Source organism: Berghia stephanieae, chromosome 13 (genome assembly GCF_034508935.2).
Source record: "Berghia stephanieae isolate SIO BIC M18660-M18661 chromosome 13, UCSD_Bste_1.3, whole genome shotgun sequence".
NCBI lineage: Eukaryota > Metazoa > Mollusca > Gastropoda > Nudibranchia > Aeolidiidae > Berghia > Berghia stephanieae.
The window spans coordinates 18,988,108-19,008,107 of NC_088372.1; the positions used below are offsets into that span (position 1 = coordinate 18,988,108).

At 37.6% G+C, this 20,000-nt stretch overlaps 1 protein-coding gene across 1 annotated transcript in view; it reads left to right on the top strand.

Annotated features, from left to right (window-relative positions):
• Positions 1–17,511: 17,511 nt before the first annotated feature.
• The window catches only part of LOC144958701 (uncharacterized), a 229,474-nt gene continuing 226,985 nt past the window's right edge, over positions 17,512–20,000 (top strand). Inside the window, exon 1 of the mRNA XM_078890845.1 lies at positions 17,512–17,649. The gene's annotated coding sequence lies outside the window, so the exon portion shown is untranslated. The remainder of the gene's footprint in view (positions 17,650–20,000) is intronic.

Sequence of the window (20,000 nt, forward strand, 5' to 3'; positions counted from 1 at the left end):
CCCAGAGGCAACTCACTGGAAATGGAAGATGTAATGAATAATCTAGAAGTCTTTTTATTTATTTGTGCCATATTGAACGTTGCTTAAAATTACTCTTTTTCTTTTAGAGACGTGTTTTCTGATTTTATGAAAGATATTGGTGATGAGGTGTGTGCTGTGTGTATGAGTGTGTTTGTTTTGTATGTATATGTGTCATTATAAAGTATAGGGGTCGGGCGGGGGGGGGGGGGGGGGGGGGAAGGATCCAATATTATTGTTTAAACTAGAACATTTATGTAGTGCAATATCCACTAAACGTGATCAAAGCGCATTACAAGGGGTCCTTAGCCAACAGCAACATTTAACATGTAGGACGATACGTGACGCATTTTAGAAGATATTATTACAATTTTTTTTTCAAGAGGCAATGCTGTTAACGGCCAGATACTCGTTTTACACCTGAGTACGCGGTGATATAATGTGTGGAAACAGACTTTTACAAGGACTCAACTACGCGCCGCTTAGAAGACCGGGAATCGAACCCAGACTCTTCTGAATCGGAGGCGAATGTCATATGTGACCCCTCGTCTCGAAACGGTATTAAGTCGGGATGATTAAGATGCTGAAAATGGAATTTGTAGCCAGAAATATCGAGTTTAAGTTGAGTTTATATACTTTATAGAGGAGAAGGATTATCATACTTTACTGTGCTAAATACCAACGTTTTATATTTTTAACCAGTTTAACTATAATTTGACTTTTTAGTATCTGGTTCATCCCGACATAATACCGTTTTGAGACGAGGGGTCACATATCATATCTCTAGATTGCATTGCAATGATCTTATGTGTTTTTGTTTGTTTTTTTTTTTTGTTTTGTTTTTTTTTTGTTTTGTTTTTTTTTTGGGGTTTTTTTTCACGTCGCATGGTAGTTGGCTGGATAATAATTTCTATGCGTTGATGTGTGTCAATAAGCTAGACTTTTCCTTGTCTGTTTGCGTTGCAAGATTGATGAGGCGACGATCTGACAGAGCGGGTTATACTCTGATGTTATCTTGTGGGGGAAAGAAGGTCATTGAGGATCGTGTTGCTGTCGGGTGATAAATAATGGCCTCTGATATTGGAGGCCGGGTGTGGTCAGATTCGGATATTAGTGACCAGCGGATACGATGATTTGTGAGAGATTGATTATTGGAGAAAAATAGAAGAAGATGATGATGAAGAAGAAGGTGGTGGAGGCGGTGGTGGAGAGTGGAGAGGGGACTGGGGAAGGAGGATAAGGAGGGGGGTGGTGGTAGTATGGGTTGTAGTGGTGTTGGTAGTGGTGGAGTGGTGGTGGTGGTGGTGGTTGGGTGTGTGTGTGTGTGTGTGTGGGGGGGGGGGGGGGAGAGGATAATGATATAAGGAGCGGATGGTAGTATTGGTAGTGGTAGTGTAGTGGGGTTGGTGGTGGTGGTGGTAGTGGTTGTGGTAGTGGTGCCGGTAGCGGTGGTAGTGGTTGTGGTAGTGGTAGTGGTGGTGGTAGTGGTAGTGGTGGTGGTAGTGGTAGAGGTGGTGGTAGAGGTGGTGGTGGTGGTGGTGGTGGTGGTAGTGGTTGTGGTAGTGGTGCCGGTAGCGGTGGTAGTGGTTGTGGTAGTGGTAGTGGTGGTGGTAGTGGTTTACAAGCATGTTGTCTCATCTTTAGCTTGGGATCTCTTGAAAAACGCTTTGAGCACTTTCAATGGATGTTGCGCTAAATCAGCACAAGCTAATAATGTTTAGTTATCAATTTGTCCATATTAATTCCACAATGCAGTTTGTGTGTTTGTAACAGGGAGGGGTTAAGGGAAAGAGAGGGAGAGAAGTAGAGAGAGAGAGAGAGAGAGAGAGAGAGAGGGGGGGGGGGGGGTGAGAGAGAAAGAGAGAGAGAGAGTGTGTGTGTGTGTGTGTGTGAGAGAGAGGGAGAGAGAGAGATTAAGAAACATAGAGAGGAAGAGGGAAAGGGAGCATGAGCTAGAGAACGAGAGATAGATCCATAGATCGATGGATAGATAGATATAGATAGATAGATAGATAGATAAATAGATAGATAGATAGATAGATAGATAGATAGAGATAGATAGATAGATAGATCGATAGATAGATAGATATATAGAAAGAAAGATAGATACATAGATAGAGAGTGAGTGAATGTGCGTGTGTGTGTGTGTTTGTGTGTGTGTGTGAGAGAGAGAGAGAGAGAGTGAGTGAGAGAGAGAGAGAGAGAGAGAGAGAGAGAGAGAGAGAGAGATTAGAAGAAAAAAAATAATAACCAAGCACTATGCTAAGTAACTTGATTACCGTTATCCAAATTAATCAAGAGATAAAACGGAATTGAAATTATTCAAACTCCTCGGCATATTGATGTCTACATTTTTCATGCAGAACGCGTCCTGCCTGAAGACGGCAAGAACCCGAGACGGCAGAGCATCTAGTCGAAAGGTGTGTTGTGACGATGCTACCCGGCGGGTTCGCGACGGTGCACGAATGCGGACCGGACTTTGCTGATTGGGTCGATCGTCATAACATAGTAGTGTGAGAACCATAAGAGGCTGCTGCTGCCTGAAGACAGAGAAGCAAATATTAGACCCTCTCCGTACGGCATATGGGGCAGCGTGGCTCAGCGGTACGGTCTTTTCTTCCTACCCGAAAGGTACCGAGTTCAATCACGCGTTGTGTGGCCTTGAGCAAGTCACCTCGCCCTAGCTCACTTTGCGGCGCTGCTCTGCAGCTGACGCCTTGGATATTCCAGTCTTCCTTTGGAATAGACCCTAAAGACAAATTTCCCCTTGGGGATGAATAAAGGGAATTTTATTTTTTATTTATTTTATTTAATAACTTGAGATTTTTATAAAGCTCAATATTCACTAAACATGCTTCAAGCGCTTTACATGGAATCCCACGAAAACAGCATCACTTTTGAGTTGTAGGACGAGACGTGATGCCTAGTTGCCTTTGTCTGAAAAAAGAAAGTAATATCGCCCAACAAACGTGACGTCTACTCCTACATGTTAGTGCTGCTGTTGGCTTGGTAACCTTTGTAAAGCGCATTGAGCACGTTTGGTGGATATTGCACTATATTAAATGCTTTCGCTTTAAAAAGAAATTATAATGAAAAGAACGAAATTGAACTAAATTATCTCACGGCTTTTAACTAGTAGTCTCTAGTAATTTTCTTATCTAATTAATAAAGTGACTCTTTACATCTGGCAGGAAACGAGAATACATTTAGAGTTTCTATGATATTTAGTGAGAATGGAATAAATACGTGATAGTCCAAAACCAATTAATTCTATCCATGTCGCTGACGGCGCCACATCGATTGGTCGGGACGATAATAAGACGGAAGTGATCGGACAGATTGATGGTTTGTGCAGACAAAACACTTATTATGTCATTTTGACTAGAAAGCTTTTGTTTGAAACAACCAAGGATTAAAATGAAAATTATTTTGTTCTCATTTAAAAAGTTAAATCACAGATAATATCTTTTTTGTGCGGCTATGTCGTCTAGTGGTATGACACTCGCTTTAGGATCGGAAGGTCCTGGGTTCGAGCCTCGTGCTAGGCGCATAGTTTGAGTCCTTGGAAAAGGCTCTTTACTCACATTATCTCACCGGTGTGAAATGAGTACCTGGCCGTTAACAGCGTTGTCTTTGTCCGAAAAATTGTAATGTCGCCTCACAGGCGTCATGTACCGTCCTACGTGTTAAATGTTGCTGTTGACCAGGGACCCCTTGTAAAGCGCTTTGAGCACATTTTGTGGATATTCCTTTATATAAAGCTCACTTTTTTAAAAAAAAAGCTCAATATTTTTAAAAGTCTAAGTTATGATAATTATTTGACAAATTGTGAGTCACTATAATCGATCTATATTTGGTGTAAAAGTCAATGTTATCCGGACATTTATTTTCTAATTGTGTTTGGTCAGGGTAAGCATTCGTGTTTGCAATTCGAGGTCATAGATTTTTTCCACGATGATTATGAGAAAGAAATTGCGAGTAATTCTTGCAAGTTTAGATACATAGTACAGACCTTCATCAATAGCTGCCTCAGAAGGATCCTCAAGATTCACTGGCCAGGCAGGATCAACAACGCAGACCTGTGTCAGAGAACATCTCAAATGCCAGCAGAAGACGAAATCAGACGCCGCACATGGAGATGGATTGGGCACACCCTGAGGAAGCCAACCAATAACACCGCTAGGCAGGCGTTGAGATGGAACCCCCAGGGAAAACGGAAGAGAGGGCGGCCTAGAAACACCTGGCGGCGAGACCTGGAGGCGGACATGAAGAGGATGGGACACACCTGGGGAGAGTTGGAGAAGATGGCCCAGGACAGAGGAAGATGGAGGACTGTTGTCGACGACCTATGCTCCACTAGGAGTGACGGGCATAAGTAAGTAAGTTAGATACATCAATTTTGGGATTATGTCCGATTCTGTACTGAATCTTGTATTCATACAGTAAATTAGTCCTGTAATGTAACCAGGCAGGCTCTCAAATTTAACCCGCAGGGCAAGAGGAAACGGGGTGACCCAAAAACAGACTTGGAGGAGAAACCGTCACCAATATTTCCTGGAGTGAGGCAAAGGTCTGTGCCAATGACAGGAGAAGATGGAAGAGTGTTTTTGGGAAGAAAAGGAAGAGAAGAAGAAGAAGAAGAAGAAGAAGAAGAAGAAGAAGAAGAAGAAGAAGAAGAAGAAGAAGAAGATGATGATGATGCTGAAGAAGAAGAAGAAGAAGAAGAAGAAGAAGAAGAAGAAGAAGAAGAAGAAGAAGAAGAAGAAGAAGAAGAAGAAGAAGAAGAAGAAGAAGAAGAAGAAGAAGAAGAAGAAGAAGATGCTGAAGAAGAAGAAGAAGAAGAAGAAGAAGAAGAAGAAGAAGAAGAAGAAGAAGAAGAAGAAGAAGAAGAAGAAGAAGAAGAAGAAGAAGAAGATGATGATGCTGAAGAAGAAGAAGAAGAAGAAGAAGAAGAAGAAGAAGAAGAAGAAGAAGAAGAAGAAGAAGAAGAAGAAGAAGAAGAAGAAGAAGTTGTTTAGCCATACACATTGGGAAAGTGCTACTACATATTTGCTTTACCCATGCCTGACTCCTCCAGAAAGTCACTGGCAAAAAAATCCTAACGTCTAAGATCGGCCGTAAAACAAATTAATGCTGCAGCCTGGCGAGGAATTCACAGTCCTCACCAGGGATGAATGGAATCAGTAAATCGATGCCGTATGTGCCATCCTGCACGAAAAGGGGAGAAAAAACAAACCCCAACTCTAACCCTTTCCTTACCACCTACAGCAAAATCGTCACATTTGTTACGACACTAGATATATACATTTTTTTCTTATTGAGATTTACTGTGTACATCATAATTATCTTTGTTAAAATAATAAGAACATTAATTTGTTTTGTAGAGAGTTTTTTTGAGTTTTTAAAAAGCAATTTTTCTGCTGGGTAAGCGTGCCATTTTGGAAAAATACTGAAAAGGATCGGTAAGGAGAGAGTTTGCATTATATTTAGCAGTTCATTGCTGGTGGACGGGGGCGTCAGAAAAATTATCCCGACTTCACACTTCCAAAAACACGGGCACCTTTTCAGAGGAAGACCGATCACAACACTCCCTGTGATCCTAAACAAAAACCTCACAACACTTGGACAAAGCATTAGTCTCATAACGGCAGGGGACCTTGAAAATCTGAGAACCCTAGCAGAGGACCGGCAATATTGGAGACACCTCACACAGGAAATACTGGAAACAGCCAAGGCGACCCGATCTTTCGGTCGAGACGCGAAAGGCATCGAAGTCAGTTAAGTCAAGTCACATGGGGTCGACCTTGCTCCCTTTGACGCTTGTAACCTGTCCATCCACCAATGAACGGGTAGCTGATTCTGTTAGGTCTACCTGAAAGTGCTTATATGATAGACTAGGGCCCTATCGAAAAGATAAAAAAAAATTGCTATTGTCTCTTTCACGTTATAAAAACGGGGATCAACTCCGGCTTCATGTGCCTTATATCTCTGAAGGGCTACTGACTACAATTTAAAATTTGAAATAATATATAAATGAACACTTTCAAGATTGATAATAGATATGATTACTTTTTAAGAAAAAAAACAAACACTTTTAACAAAGAAAAAATCCAAAACAGTGACATTTTGAATTTAGAAAAGAAATTAAACAATTTTTTCAAGAAATAGATAACTATCTCAATGACAAAAGATCGTTTTAATATGTTAATGTTAGACTACTTTCCGGATGGAGAATGAATGATTATTTCCAAAAATAAAAATAGACCACAAAGAACATGAGAGAGAAAAACAATGGCTACGACCAGAATTACAAGCAATATCTTGACATTAACCCTCCCCTTACCGGCCATTTTCAGAATCTTCCCCAATACACCCAACACAAATATATATTTTTCTCACTCAAACATAACATAATATTAGATAGTAAGCAAATTGATCTCTAAAAAAAAAAGTTTCAAAGATAATTTATAGGGACAACCAAAATAATATATTAATTTTTGTGATATAAATTGAAACAGAGTGAGAAATTATTGGTTTTATCGTAACGAATGTGACGATATTCCTACGGTTGGTAAGGAAAGGGTTAAATGATGTCTGTAGGAAGCATTTAGATTTGTCTCCAAGATACACCAGTCGGCAATAACATTTTCAGTTTAATATGTCAGAATTTTATGATTGATTCTGGCCATTATACCTACAAAGCAATAAATTTAAATAAAATTGAACTTTTATATCCACTAAACGTGCTCAAAGCGCTTTACAAGGGGTCTCTGGTCAACAGCAACATTAACATGTAGGACGGGATATGACGCGTGTTAGGCGATGTTAGGTGGTATGACGCTCGCTTTCGGATCGGAAGGTCCTAGGTTCGAGCCTCGCTCGGCGCATAGTTTGAGTCCTTGGAAAAGACTCTTTACTCACATTCTCTCACCGTATTCAGGTGTAAAATGAGTACCTGGCCGTTAACAGCGTTGTCTCTGTCCGAAAAAAAATTGTAATATCGCCTAACAGGCGTCATGTCTCGTTCTACATGTCACGTATTGCTGTTGGTCAGGAACTCCTTGTAAAGCGCTTTGAGCAAGTTTAGTGGATATTGCCCTATATAAAAGCTCATGTTTTTTTTTATACAACAAAAAAAAACAAAAAAACAAAACAAAAAAACAAAACAAAAAACAAACAAAACCTTCAATAAAACAATCTGGCAACCCTTTTCTATGCACAACAATAAATCAAGACACAAACGAATCTCAAAGCAACGGTTGATTTATGTTATAAAACTTTAATGGGACATGTCGTGTCTTCTCTTTTAACTTCTCCGATTTCAAAAATAACTACTGTAATAATTGTTATTGCTTCGTTTTAATAATGTCATCATTCAGAAAAAAAAAGAGCCATTATCATTAAATTCTAATTTATCTTGATAAATTAATTATTCAAGGGGCAGCGTGGCTCAGCGGTACGGTCTTTGCTTCGTACCCAAAAGGTAACGAGTTCAATCACCAGCCGCTGCGTTGTGTGGCCTTGAGCAAGTCACCTAGTCCTAGCTCACTTTGCGGCGCTGCACTGCGGCCGACGCCTGGGTTATTCCAGTCTTCCCTTGGAATAGAATAAAGGGAATTTTATTTCATTCTATTTTTATTTTTATTAAAAAAACCATTATCATTAAATTCTAATTTATCTATTTATTATTCAATAACAGATGAATTTAGAAGATGTCTTTTTTATTCAGATTCCATCTAAACTGCATGGCCTTTTGTTTCATGAGGAGAGATACTCTCAACTAAAATCACTCAACTACTCATTATTAGTTATGGTTGGCGAAGGCGTAGTTATGTGAGTGAAGGTTCATGGGAAGTCGGTAGGTCGTCACCAACCCCTCTATCCTCTCTCAATTTGTGTGGCACGTGTGAGCAGGATGGTCTATTTAAAAAAAAGAGCTTTTATATAGGGCAATATCCACTAAACGTGCTCAAAGCGCTTTACAAGGGGTCCCTGGTCAATAGCAACATTTAACATGTAGGACAGGACATAACGGCTGTTAGGCGATATTACAATTTTTCGGACAAAGACAACGCTGTTAATGGCCAGGTATTCATTTTACACCCGAGTACGGTGAGAGAATGTGAGTAAAGAGCCTTTTCCAAGGACTCAACTATCGCCGAACGCGAGGCTCGAACCCAGGACCTTCCGATCCGAAAGCGGGTGTCATACCACTAGACCACATAGCTGAACAACTGTTGGAGTCCAGCTTCATTGATGATGATGAGATTAGATGATGATTATGGGTCGGTTCTGCTTTTAACCAGCTAACCGGTGTACTCTGGGGAAATTAGTCCATCATAGCCATCATTAGTACCCATGAAGCCGGAGTTTATCCCGGTTTCATTCTATAGCGTGAAACGGACAATAGCAATTGCTGGCTACCATTTGGATATGACGCTAGTCTATCACAAAGGACTTTCCGCCAGATCAAACAGACCCAGCTGGCTGGGCAGGGGAGGTCAGAAAATAATCTCGACCGCAGCCGGGATCAATCTCGTTCCCTTTGATTGTGAAGCGAATGCTCTAGCAACTGAGCTATCGATCGGGACCCACTAATACTCTGAAAGTACATAATGCATTTAAAAGTTTGGCCAGAAAACAGGTCCTACAAATATCGATCGATTTAGAGTTACCCTCACTTTGACAAATAACTAACTCTCATTCCTGGGCGCTCGATATCAATTAATAATAATTAAAATAATAATAATAATAATAATAAATAATAATAATAATAATAATAATAATAATAATAAATAATAATAATAATAATAATAATAATAATAATAATAATAATAATAATAATAATAATAATAAATAATAATAATAATAAATAATAATAATAATAATAATAATAATAATAATAATAATAATAATAATAATAATAATAATAATAATAATAATAATAATAATAATAATAATAATGATAATGATAATAATAATAATAATAATAATAATAATAATAATAATAATAATAATAATGATAATAATAATAATAAATAATAATAAATAATAATAATAATAATAATAATAATAATAATAATAATAATAATAATAATAATAATAATAATAATGCTGACATTGATTTAAGTGACCCTCCTCGACTTGGCAGAAATTCTCAAACATGGGACCTCGCGAGTTTTTGAGAGATGAAGGTTATTATTTAAATCGATTAATATTTGGAAGACATGTTTTTTTTGGCCAAATATTAAAAATAAAAATTTTTTTTTTCAGAGTTCTGCAGTTAAAAGGTTTTTAAATAAAGTTCACACAAAAAGCGGACATTTATATTAATAATGATGAGAGAATGTAAATGTTGCTGCTCGAAGAAATAAATAATAATGTGAAATTGAATGTAAGCTTCAATTTAATTACAAAAACAGATCAAATGAACGTTTCGGAATGTTTTGTTTATTCATATTAACTAAGCTACTACAACATTATCTCATTCATCTGTGGTGTTTCATTCATCCTGTTTTGTTGATAAAGGGGAAACCCGAAACGTTCATTTGATCTGTTTTTGTAATTAAATTGAAGCTTACATTCAATTTCACATTGTTATTTATTGATGAGAGAGAAAACATGTAATGGAGAAACACCAGGTGGAATCAGAGAATATCAGAAAAGCAAATAATTGTGTCAGAGAATTAAACCTGGGAACTAACTGGGTCTAAGATACAAGTGTGTACGAAAGGTGCCAGACAAAGCTAGAAAGAAAAATACAAGAAAAATAAACCATCTCAAAAAAATCAATCTACCTCTACTGGGGGTCAAACCTCAAATCATCTGATAACCGGTCAGGCGTGCTGCGGTTGTGAAACCCAGTAGATAGACTAATATTTTAGGCTGTTTTTTTTTTCTTCTTGAATTTATCTTCCTTGTTTTATCTGGCACCGTTCAAACGCACTTGTTCAGGTGTTTATCTCACAACGGTGCCTGCTCCTTAGTTTCTTAAATGGGTCTAACATTATTATGATTTATGGTATATAGACCATGACAGGTTTAATACTAACTAGAATCGCATTTTATACGAAAATAATTTGACTTATTTTGTAAAATACTACAATTCCTTTACTCTTTGTAAAGCGCTTTGGGCACGTCAAGTGGATAAAAGCTCAAGGGTTTTTTTTTGTTTTTTTTTTTGTTTTTTTGTTTTTTGTTATTTTTTGGTTTGTCTTTAAAAAATATAAATGGTGTTGAAATGAAATATATAACAGCTTGTTCCATAATATTATTTTGCCCCTCTCCATCAATGCTACAGTGAATGACATAATCAGTCGGATGGTGAACATGTTTGAACTGAGATATTGCCAAGTTTAGTTAGAAAGTCAATTTTGATCAAAAATGAGTTCTTGACTTAAAGATTCAATCAACCCTTTTTTGTACATATTCGGGAAATATCTCATTTCACTTCTAAATATTTTTTTACAGCTAGTCAAGTTGAAAAAGTAAGAAATTTGAGAAAAGTTGCTGGATATCTTTTCCATACATTTAACCATAACTTCATGAAAAATCACCCGATTTACTTCAAACAAAAATTAAAATGCTCTGGGGAGCATATTCTTTCAGAAAATGAAAACAAAAATGCAAATCCAAAATGTTCACCTTCCGACTGATATGTCACTCACTGACACACAAATAGTAACGCGTAATGATATCAAATTTACAAAGATAATCTGTGACGTCAGGTCACCAAGCGTTACATTTAACTAAAATTAAAATCCTAAAGAATAAGTAGGCATAGATCTACATTTAAGTGTATTTGAACACGTCTTTTATTCAAAGATGAAAAAATTGGAATCGAATGAGAGGTATAGAATAATAGATTTCTCACAACCATGCGTTTTGGAATTCGAACTTTCGTTTCCAACGCGCACTCGAAGGCTTATGCATTGGTTAGATAGAACACGTTCGGAATTTTAAAAAAAATATAGGTGTAAGAATCGAATAATATAACATGATTTGTGACCCTTCGCCTCAAAACGGTATTAAGTCGGGTTGGTTAAGATGTTGAAAATTGAATTTATAGCCAGAAATATCAGACTTGGGTTGATTTTGTATGTTTTATTGAGGAGAATGGATACCATATTTTAGGGTGCTAATGCCAACAATTTATATTTTTGACCAGTTTAACATTTAATTCGGCTGCTAGGCATTTGGTTCGCTCCGACATAATACCGTTTTGAGACGATGGGTCATATTTATTCCCGTCTTGATGAAACCCAACTTTTTTTTAAACGTGATTATTAATAAAGAGCAATGGTCGCTAAATTGTCTCAAAGCGCTTTATAAATGTTTCCTGGTGAAAAGCAAGACAGAACATGGAGTATGAGACATAACGCCAATTAGGCGATATTATTACAATTTTTTTTTTCTGACAGAGACAACTCTGTAAATGGTCAGGTACTCATTTTACACCCCGATCACGATGAAAGAATGTCAGTAAAATAAAATATCCATTTCCAAGGACCCAACTATTCCCCGAGCCAGGCTCGAACCCAGGACCTTCGATCCGAAAGGGAGTGTCATACCACTAGTTTTACACCCCGATCACGATGAAAGAATGCCAGCAAAATAGATAGTATGCAGATGACGTCACTTAGGCCTTTGTTATTGTTTTTGCCATCCGTGTTTGTGAGTTGTTCTCACTAAAATGTATTAACAAGACTATAAAAGTTCATGGTTACACAGAGTTTGTGTGTTGGTCCGTTATACTTCCGGATGGCAATGTTGTGAACTCCTTGGCCAAGCGCATTCTATCTATAAAATATCCATTTCCAAGGACTCAACTATTCCCCGAGCGAGGCTCGAACCCAGGACCTTCCGATCCGAAATTGAGTGTCATACCACGAGACCACATAGCCGCACTTATTATGTAGGCTACTTATTCTTATGTCTGGTAACCCATATTGTTATGACCTCCACTTTTGTAATGGAAATACTCATCAATCCTCGCAGTAATTCCTAAAACGCCTAGAGCCCACGGATATCCTTGATAATAGTTCAATATTCTCCGAGCCAGGCTCGAACCCAGGACCTTCCGATCCGAAAGCGAGTGTCATACCACTAGAGCACATAGCCGCACTTATTATGTAGGCTACTTATTCTTATGTCTGGTAACCCATATTGTTATGACCTCCACTTTTGTAATGGAAATACTCATCAATCCTCGCAGTAATTCCTAAAACGCCTTGAGCCCACGGATATCCTTGATAATAGTTCATGTCCTCATACTTATAAATGTGACCCATCGTCTCAAAACGGTATTATGTCGGAACGAACCAAATGCCTAGAAGCCGAATTAAATGTTAAACTGGTCAAAAATATAAATTGTTGGCATTAGTACCCTAAAATATGGTATCCATTCTCCTCAATAAAACATATAAAATCAACACAAGTCTGATATTTCTGGCTATAAATTCAATTTTCAACATCTTAACCAACCCGACTTAATACCGTTTTGAGGCGAAGGGTCACAAATATAGATAGGCCTACATAGATAAAAATAGATAACTTAATTTCTATTTATAATTGCTTTACGTAACTTCTAGATTGTCATTTGAGTCAACGGGTGATAGAATTATGCACTCTTACTTTAAAAATGTTGGTCCCGATAGCTCAGTAGGTAGAGCACTCGCCTCACACGCAAAGGGACCGAGATCGATCCCGGGTTCAATCAAGATTGTATCTGATCCTCCCCCCCCCCCCCAAGTCCACCCAGCAGTGAATGGGGTAGCGGAGTTGGTTAGATTTGGCGGAAAGTACTTTGCGATAGACTAGCATCCTATCCAAAGGATAGCAAGTAATTGCTATTGTACGTTTCAAGCTATAGAGGCGGGAATAAACTCCGGCTCCGTGGGCCGAATGGCTCTGAAGGACTTTAAAAAATAGTTTCATAGCTATATCAATCTGTAAAGAATAATTTTATACCTTTTTAGATTTGGCAGTAATTTTGTGCTCGTTGGTGAAAATTTAATATTGGCTGTACGGAACAATATTAATGGCAGATTTATTTCCAAATAGATTAAAGAACAATAATATGTTAATCTTATTAAGGGTGTCGTTATGTAAATGGTAATAATAATAATAATAATAATAATAATTATAATAATAATAATAATAATAATAATAATAATAATAATAATAATAATAATAATAATAATAATAATAATGATAATAATAATAATGATAATAATAATAATAAAAGTAATAAAAATAATAATAATCATAGGTGATGTTTTGTGTTATTCTGACGTTTTATAGCATTCTGCCACGATGGTTACTTTATTACCAGGGGTCACATAACACCAGTCAACTTCAATAAATATATGACCCACATTCTGTTAATCTGGTATCATAATAAATATAGGTATGATCCAAGATACTGATGATGATGATGATGATGATGATAATGATGATGATGATGATGATCTCTATCTCTATCTCTATCTATCCATCTATCTCTATCTCTCACCCTCCCTCCTTCCGCCATCAATTAAGGTAACCCATCACTCACTACAACAGATCAATATCTTGTCAACTCAATAATGAATTGCTTTTAACAAACATGGCCGGCAGATTAATTTGCATATTTGTAACATGCTCCACTTTATTACCCCCGATTAAAATCGGACTCAAGAACCATTGAACTCGTGATTGATTTCATTCTTGTTTTTTTTTCACTCCAGGACAGATTGGGTCATGTCACAACGACGGGGATGATCAATGGAGTGCGTCTAACATTAAACAAAATAATGGAAAAGTTGATGTTTTTATAAATCATTTTTTAAAAATTGAGCTTTTATAGATGATGTACGCGTGGCTATGAAACTCACAACATTGTCATCCGGAAATATAGCTAGAACAAAGATCACATCACTCAGGTCTTTGCTATTATTATTTTTTTTTTTGCCATCCATGTTTATGAGTAACTCTCATTAAACTGTATTAACCGGACTATAAACGTTCACGGTACTCATAGCTTTGTATGTTGGTCCGTTATACTTCAGGATGGCAATGTTGTGAGTTTATTAGCCAAGCTGGGTTCGAGCCCCGCTCGGTCCAAAGTTTAGTCCTTGGAAAAGGCTCTTTATCACATTCTCTTACTGTACTCAAGTGTAAAATCAGTACCTGGTCGTTAACAGCGTTGTTTCTGTCCAAATTTTTTAAATAATATTACCTAACAGGCGGCATGTCTCGTCCTACATGTTAAATGTTGCATTTGGCAAGGAACCCCTTTTAAAGCACTTTGAGCACGTTCGTGGATTTATAAGCTCAAAAGCTCAATTAAGGGCTGAAACCCAAATTTTCCAGTTTTCTGATCCCTTTTGACTTTACTTTCACGATTAGCATCTATATCATCGGAAAAGTAGAGAGCGGTGGAGCGGGTGGGGGGGGGGGGGGTGCCTGAAGCCTGGGATCGTGAAAATACTAATGAAAGAGTGATAACGGAGAGGCTTTGGATGGGAACAATACAGACAATGGGCGTTTCGGGTACAGACCTCCTTCGTCAGCACAACAATAAACAAATGAACATAGAAAACAAATAAAAATATATAGTATACAAGTTGTTCTGCATTTTATTTTATTTGTTTTCCACGTCCATTCGGTTCAGATAGGTAACAGATGTAGATTCCAAGAGCAAATCGTCAATGTACTTAGTTTGAGCTCACCTAAAAGTCACATCCAGACACATGCACAAGAATTCTAGAGGTTTGCATTCAAAGAGTCCCCAGAAGGAGTCCACTTACACACCAGAAGTGATGGAAAGCTGTTCAATCTGGCACAGCTGAGAGCAAAGACCAAGGTACGCACAGTCCTCATAAAGGAAATGCTATTTTCAGATGATGCAGCTCTGGAAGACCTCCAACGGCTGATGGACAGGTTTTCCCACGCATGCAGGGAATTCGCGCTGACGATCAGCATCAAGAAAACAAACGTAATGTGTCAGGATGTCCCCTCTATACCAGCAATTCGCGGAGCTAGAAGTCACTGATCACTTCACATACCTGGGCACAACCATCACCAGCAACCTCTCACTTGATGCAGAATTAGACAAGCGCATCGCCAAAGCTGCCGTTGTCATGGCACAACTGAGCAAGAGAGTGTGGACCAACAACCAACTCACTTTGAATACCAAACTCAAAGTCTACCAGGCATGTATACTCAGTAGCCTACTATATGGCAGTGAATCCTGGACAACGTATGCCCGACAGGAGAACCGCCTGGAAAACTTCCACATTCGCTGTCTTCGACGAATTCTTGGCATAAGGTGGCAGGACAGACTCACTAACAATGCAGTGCTAGAAAGAGCGAACTCCCTCAGTATACATCTCATGCTCTGCCAGTGACGTTTGCGATGGCTTGGTCACGTACACAGGATGGACGATGGACGCATACCCAAAGACATCATGTACGGTGAACTAGCTTCTGGGCGGCGACCAACTGGCCGTCCAGCTCTGCGCTTCTATGATGTCGGCAAACGAGATATGAAACTGACAGGCGTCGACTCAAACACATGGGAATCGCTTGCTGACGACCGCAGCGGCTGGAGATGTGCGGTGATGGAGGGAGTGAAGAGAGGTGAAGAGAGGAGAAAGAAGAAGTTTGAGGAGAGGAGAGCAAGGAGGAAAGAGAGGCAGCAGATCCAAACACCAAACACACAGTCAAACTACGTGTGCAACAACTGCGGTAGAGACTGCCATGCAAGGATTGGTCTGCCGAGTCACACCCGTCGCTGCTCTCAACAAGACTGACGAGACCAAAGCCATACAGGGCGCAAACCATCGTCTCTTGAGACGGAAGGATTCCTACTAGAGGTTTTTACTATCTCATTTTATTCCTGATATGACCTTCATGTGTTGCAAGCGCCGTAAAACCCTTAAAAACTAAACAAACACGTTTATAATTTGTTTATTGTTGTGCTGACGAACGGCTTGTACCCGAAACGTCGATTATCTGTTTTGTTCCTGTCCGAAGCCTCTCCATTATCACTCATTTATTTCATCGCTTCATCATGAGTCTTACCGTAGCCATTGTTAACTTATAGATAGTATGCAGATTACGTCACTGAGGCCTTTGTTATTGTTTTTGCCATCCGCGTTTGTGAGTTGTTCTCATTAAACTGTATTAACAAGACTATAAAAGCTCATGGTTACACAGAGTTTATGTGTTGGTCCGTTATACTTCCGGATGGCAATGTTGTGAACTCCTTGGCCAAGCGCATTCTATCTATAGCCTGACACTGACCAAGAATAAATTTAAATGACAAGTCTTTGGCCAAAAAAGAAAACAAGTCGTGAGTTGTTTTCAACAGTTCAACCAATGGAATCACTTACTACTAACAACTCACTGGACGCTACACAAACCTAAAAAATGATGTCAAACTGCCAGTCCTAGAGGGTTCTACTGTCAGTCGATATGTTAACGATGGCTACGGTTTAGTGTCATGCTATAGATAGTTCGAAGATGACGTCACTCGGGTCTTTGTTATTGTTTTTTGCCATCCGCGTTTATGAGTAATGCTCATCTATAGATAGTATGCGCTTGGCTAAGAAGTTCACAATATTTCCACTCGGAAGTATAACGGACCAACACACAAAACTCTGTGTAACCTTGAACGTTTATAGTCTGGTTAATATAGTTAAGTGAGAATTACTCATAAACGCGGATGGCAAAAACAATAACAAAGACCCGAGTGATGTTAACTTCATTCAATCTATAGATAGAATGCGCTTGGCTAAGGAGTTCACAACATTGCCATCCGGAAGTATAACGGACCAACACACAAACTCGGTGTAACCATGAACTTTTATAGTCTGGTTAATAGAGTTTAGTGAGAACAACTCACAAACGCGGATGGCAAAAACAATAACAAAGGCCTGAGTGACGTCATCTGCATACTATCTATAGATAGAATGCGCTTGGCCAAGGAGTTCACAACATTGCCATCCGGAAGTATAACGGACCAACACACAAACTCTGTGTAACCATGAACTTTTATAGTCTGGTTAATACAGTTTAGTGAGAACAACTCACAAACGCGGATGGCAAAAACAATAACAAAGGCCTGAGTGACGTCATCTGCATACTATCTATAAGTTCACGATGGCTATGGTGGGTCACATTCATAATAGTATGTTCAACGAAGCATGAATGAGCAGCATTATCATCTTACTAACTACGTGTTACTTTTAACGGTGTGTCTATCGTGTGACAAGCAAGAGAGTGTGAGTATCGTGGGTGACTAAATAAGGCAACCAAAGAGAGGGTGGGTGAGTCAGGTGGTGCACAGAAAAAGCTGCCATGCAGTACTCACTCACCACTAAAAAAACAAACAAACATCAAAGCTCCTCAGAGTAATCGCTAATCGCTAGCCGTCAAACTTCCTCCTCACGAAATGTGCGTTGGCGTGCGCGGGATGCATATATAAGTGAGCCGAGCGGAGCGCGTCGTGAGTGATGTGATGTGCTCTGCTGTGCGTCGTTATCGTAGTCCTCGTCCTGAGACGTGAATTCCGTGAGCAAGGAGAACTTTGATATATAATATTTTTTTTTGCGTACCTGAACCAAAGTGATACGCTTTCTCTTCGAGGTAAGATTGCATGTTTTGTTTATTATATCTCTATTTTCTTCTTTTGTAGTCCTCCAGAGCCACTAGACCCATGGAGTCGGAATTTATCCCGGTTTCTGTAGGTTGGGGAGTGGGGAGGGGGTCAGAAAAAAAAAACAAACTCGGCTGCACCTAGGATCGATCTCGGTCCCTTTTCTTGTGAAGCGAGTGCTCTGAAAACTGAACTATCGGGACCCCCTTTTGTCTTGCATTTGGGACTTAATTCTCAGCTCTGTTCCTCTCATGTTATGAATTAGTCTTGTCCACCCGGAGGAATTGGGTAGCTAGGTCTGTGTTAGATATGGCGGAAAGTTCTTTGCGATAGACTAGCGTATTCTTATCCAAAGGGTAGCAAGCAAATTTCTATTGTTCGTTTTACGCACCAGAGACAGGGATAAACTCCGGCTCCATGGCTCTGAAGGACGACTACTTTTAAGCAAGACAAAAATGTGACCCATCGTCTCAAAGCGGTATCATGTCGGAATGAACCAGATGCTAAAAAGTAAGATAAACGTTAAACTGGTCAAAATTTTGAATGATTGGTATTCAGCAACCTGAAATATGATATTCATTGTCCTCAATAAAGTTTATAAACTCAACGCAAGTCTGATATTTCTGGCTAGAAATTTAATTTTCAGCATCTTAGTCATCCCGACTTAATACCGTTTTGAGGCGAGGGGTCACAAATTATTTGTCCAGTTATCAGACATGCTAATACGGTCTTATGTCGGAATGGACCAGATACTAAAAATTCAAATTATAGTTAAACTGGTCAAAAACATAAAACGTTGGTATTTAGCACAGTAAAATGTGATATTCCTTCTCCTCTATAAAGCATATTCACTCAACTTAAACATGATATTCCTGGCTACAATTTCCATTTTCAGCATCTAAATCATCCCGACTTAATACCGTTTTGAGACGAGGGGTCACATATGCTCACGTTGTCTTTCTCTGTTGTTTTCGGTCACTGTATCCTTCAGATTAAAAATAATATATATATTTATATATATATATATATATATATATATATATATATATATATATATATATATATATATATATATATAAAATTGCGCTATTCAAGTATTATTATATATTATTATTATTATTATTATTATTATTATTATTATTATTATTATTATTATTATTATATTATTATTATTATTATTATTATTATTATTATTATTATTATTATTATTATTATTATTATTATTATTATATTATTATATTATTATTATATTATTATTATATTATTATTATTATTATATTATTATTATTAATTAATTATTATTATATATTATTATTATATTATTATTATCATTATTATTATATTTATTATTATATTATTATTATTATTATTATTATTATTATTATTATTATTATTATTATTATTATATTATTATTATTATTATTATTATAATATTATGATCATATATATTTTTTACTAACGTTCATGACTATACCTTTTTTTCGAATAATTTTATTAAAAGACGGAGATAATTCTAAATTGGCAAAGCAACGACAAACATTGGGTGTCTCCCATTCCTGAGGTTAAAAACAAAAAGAAATTGCGCTATTCTGACCGAAAACCTTTTTCCTTTTACTCGCTTTACTTAAGCGTTTTCTCGGGCTTTCTTCGCTCCATTTTTCTTCTTTTTGTTTTTTTATTGTTTTAAATTTTCATTATTTTTTTTTTCTTCTTTTTTTTTTTATTGAGATTTGATTTTTTAAACATCATTTCAAAGATATCAAATGGATTATAATTAGGTAAAACGCATTTATTTCCATTCAACTTGTCGAGTAATATTAATTTTGCTCGTTTGGACAACAAAAAGTACTATACTTTCAATTAAATTATATTGTATTCTATTTAACTGCCTTATAGATAGTATGCGCTTGGCTAAGAAGCTCATAACATTGCCAACCGGAAGTATAGCGGACCAACACACAAAACTGTGTGTATCCATGGACGTTTTTAGTCAGGTTAATACAGTTCAGTGAGCATTACTCATAAACGCGGATGGCAAAAAAAACAACAACAAAGACCCGAGTGACGCCATCTTCGAACTATCTATAGAATTTTCATTTTTCGTTTGATGATCATAAGGAGAAATTTTTTAAACTAGATTCCCAAGTAATCCTTCCAAAATATAAAAAATATGTGAATTATACTCACTTTTCCTTTTGGGATCGAACCTCAGAGCTCATGGTTACAGATATAGGTTGATTGGTTGGGATCTGTTTTTTTTTTTTGTTTGTTTTGTTTTGAATTTGTCTTTCTCTACATCGCTTGAGTCAAAAAGATTATCATTATTTAATGTAAACAAGAA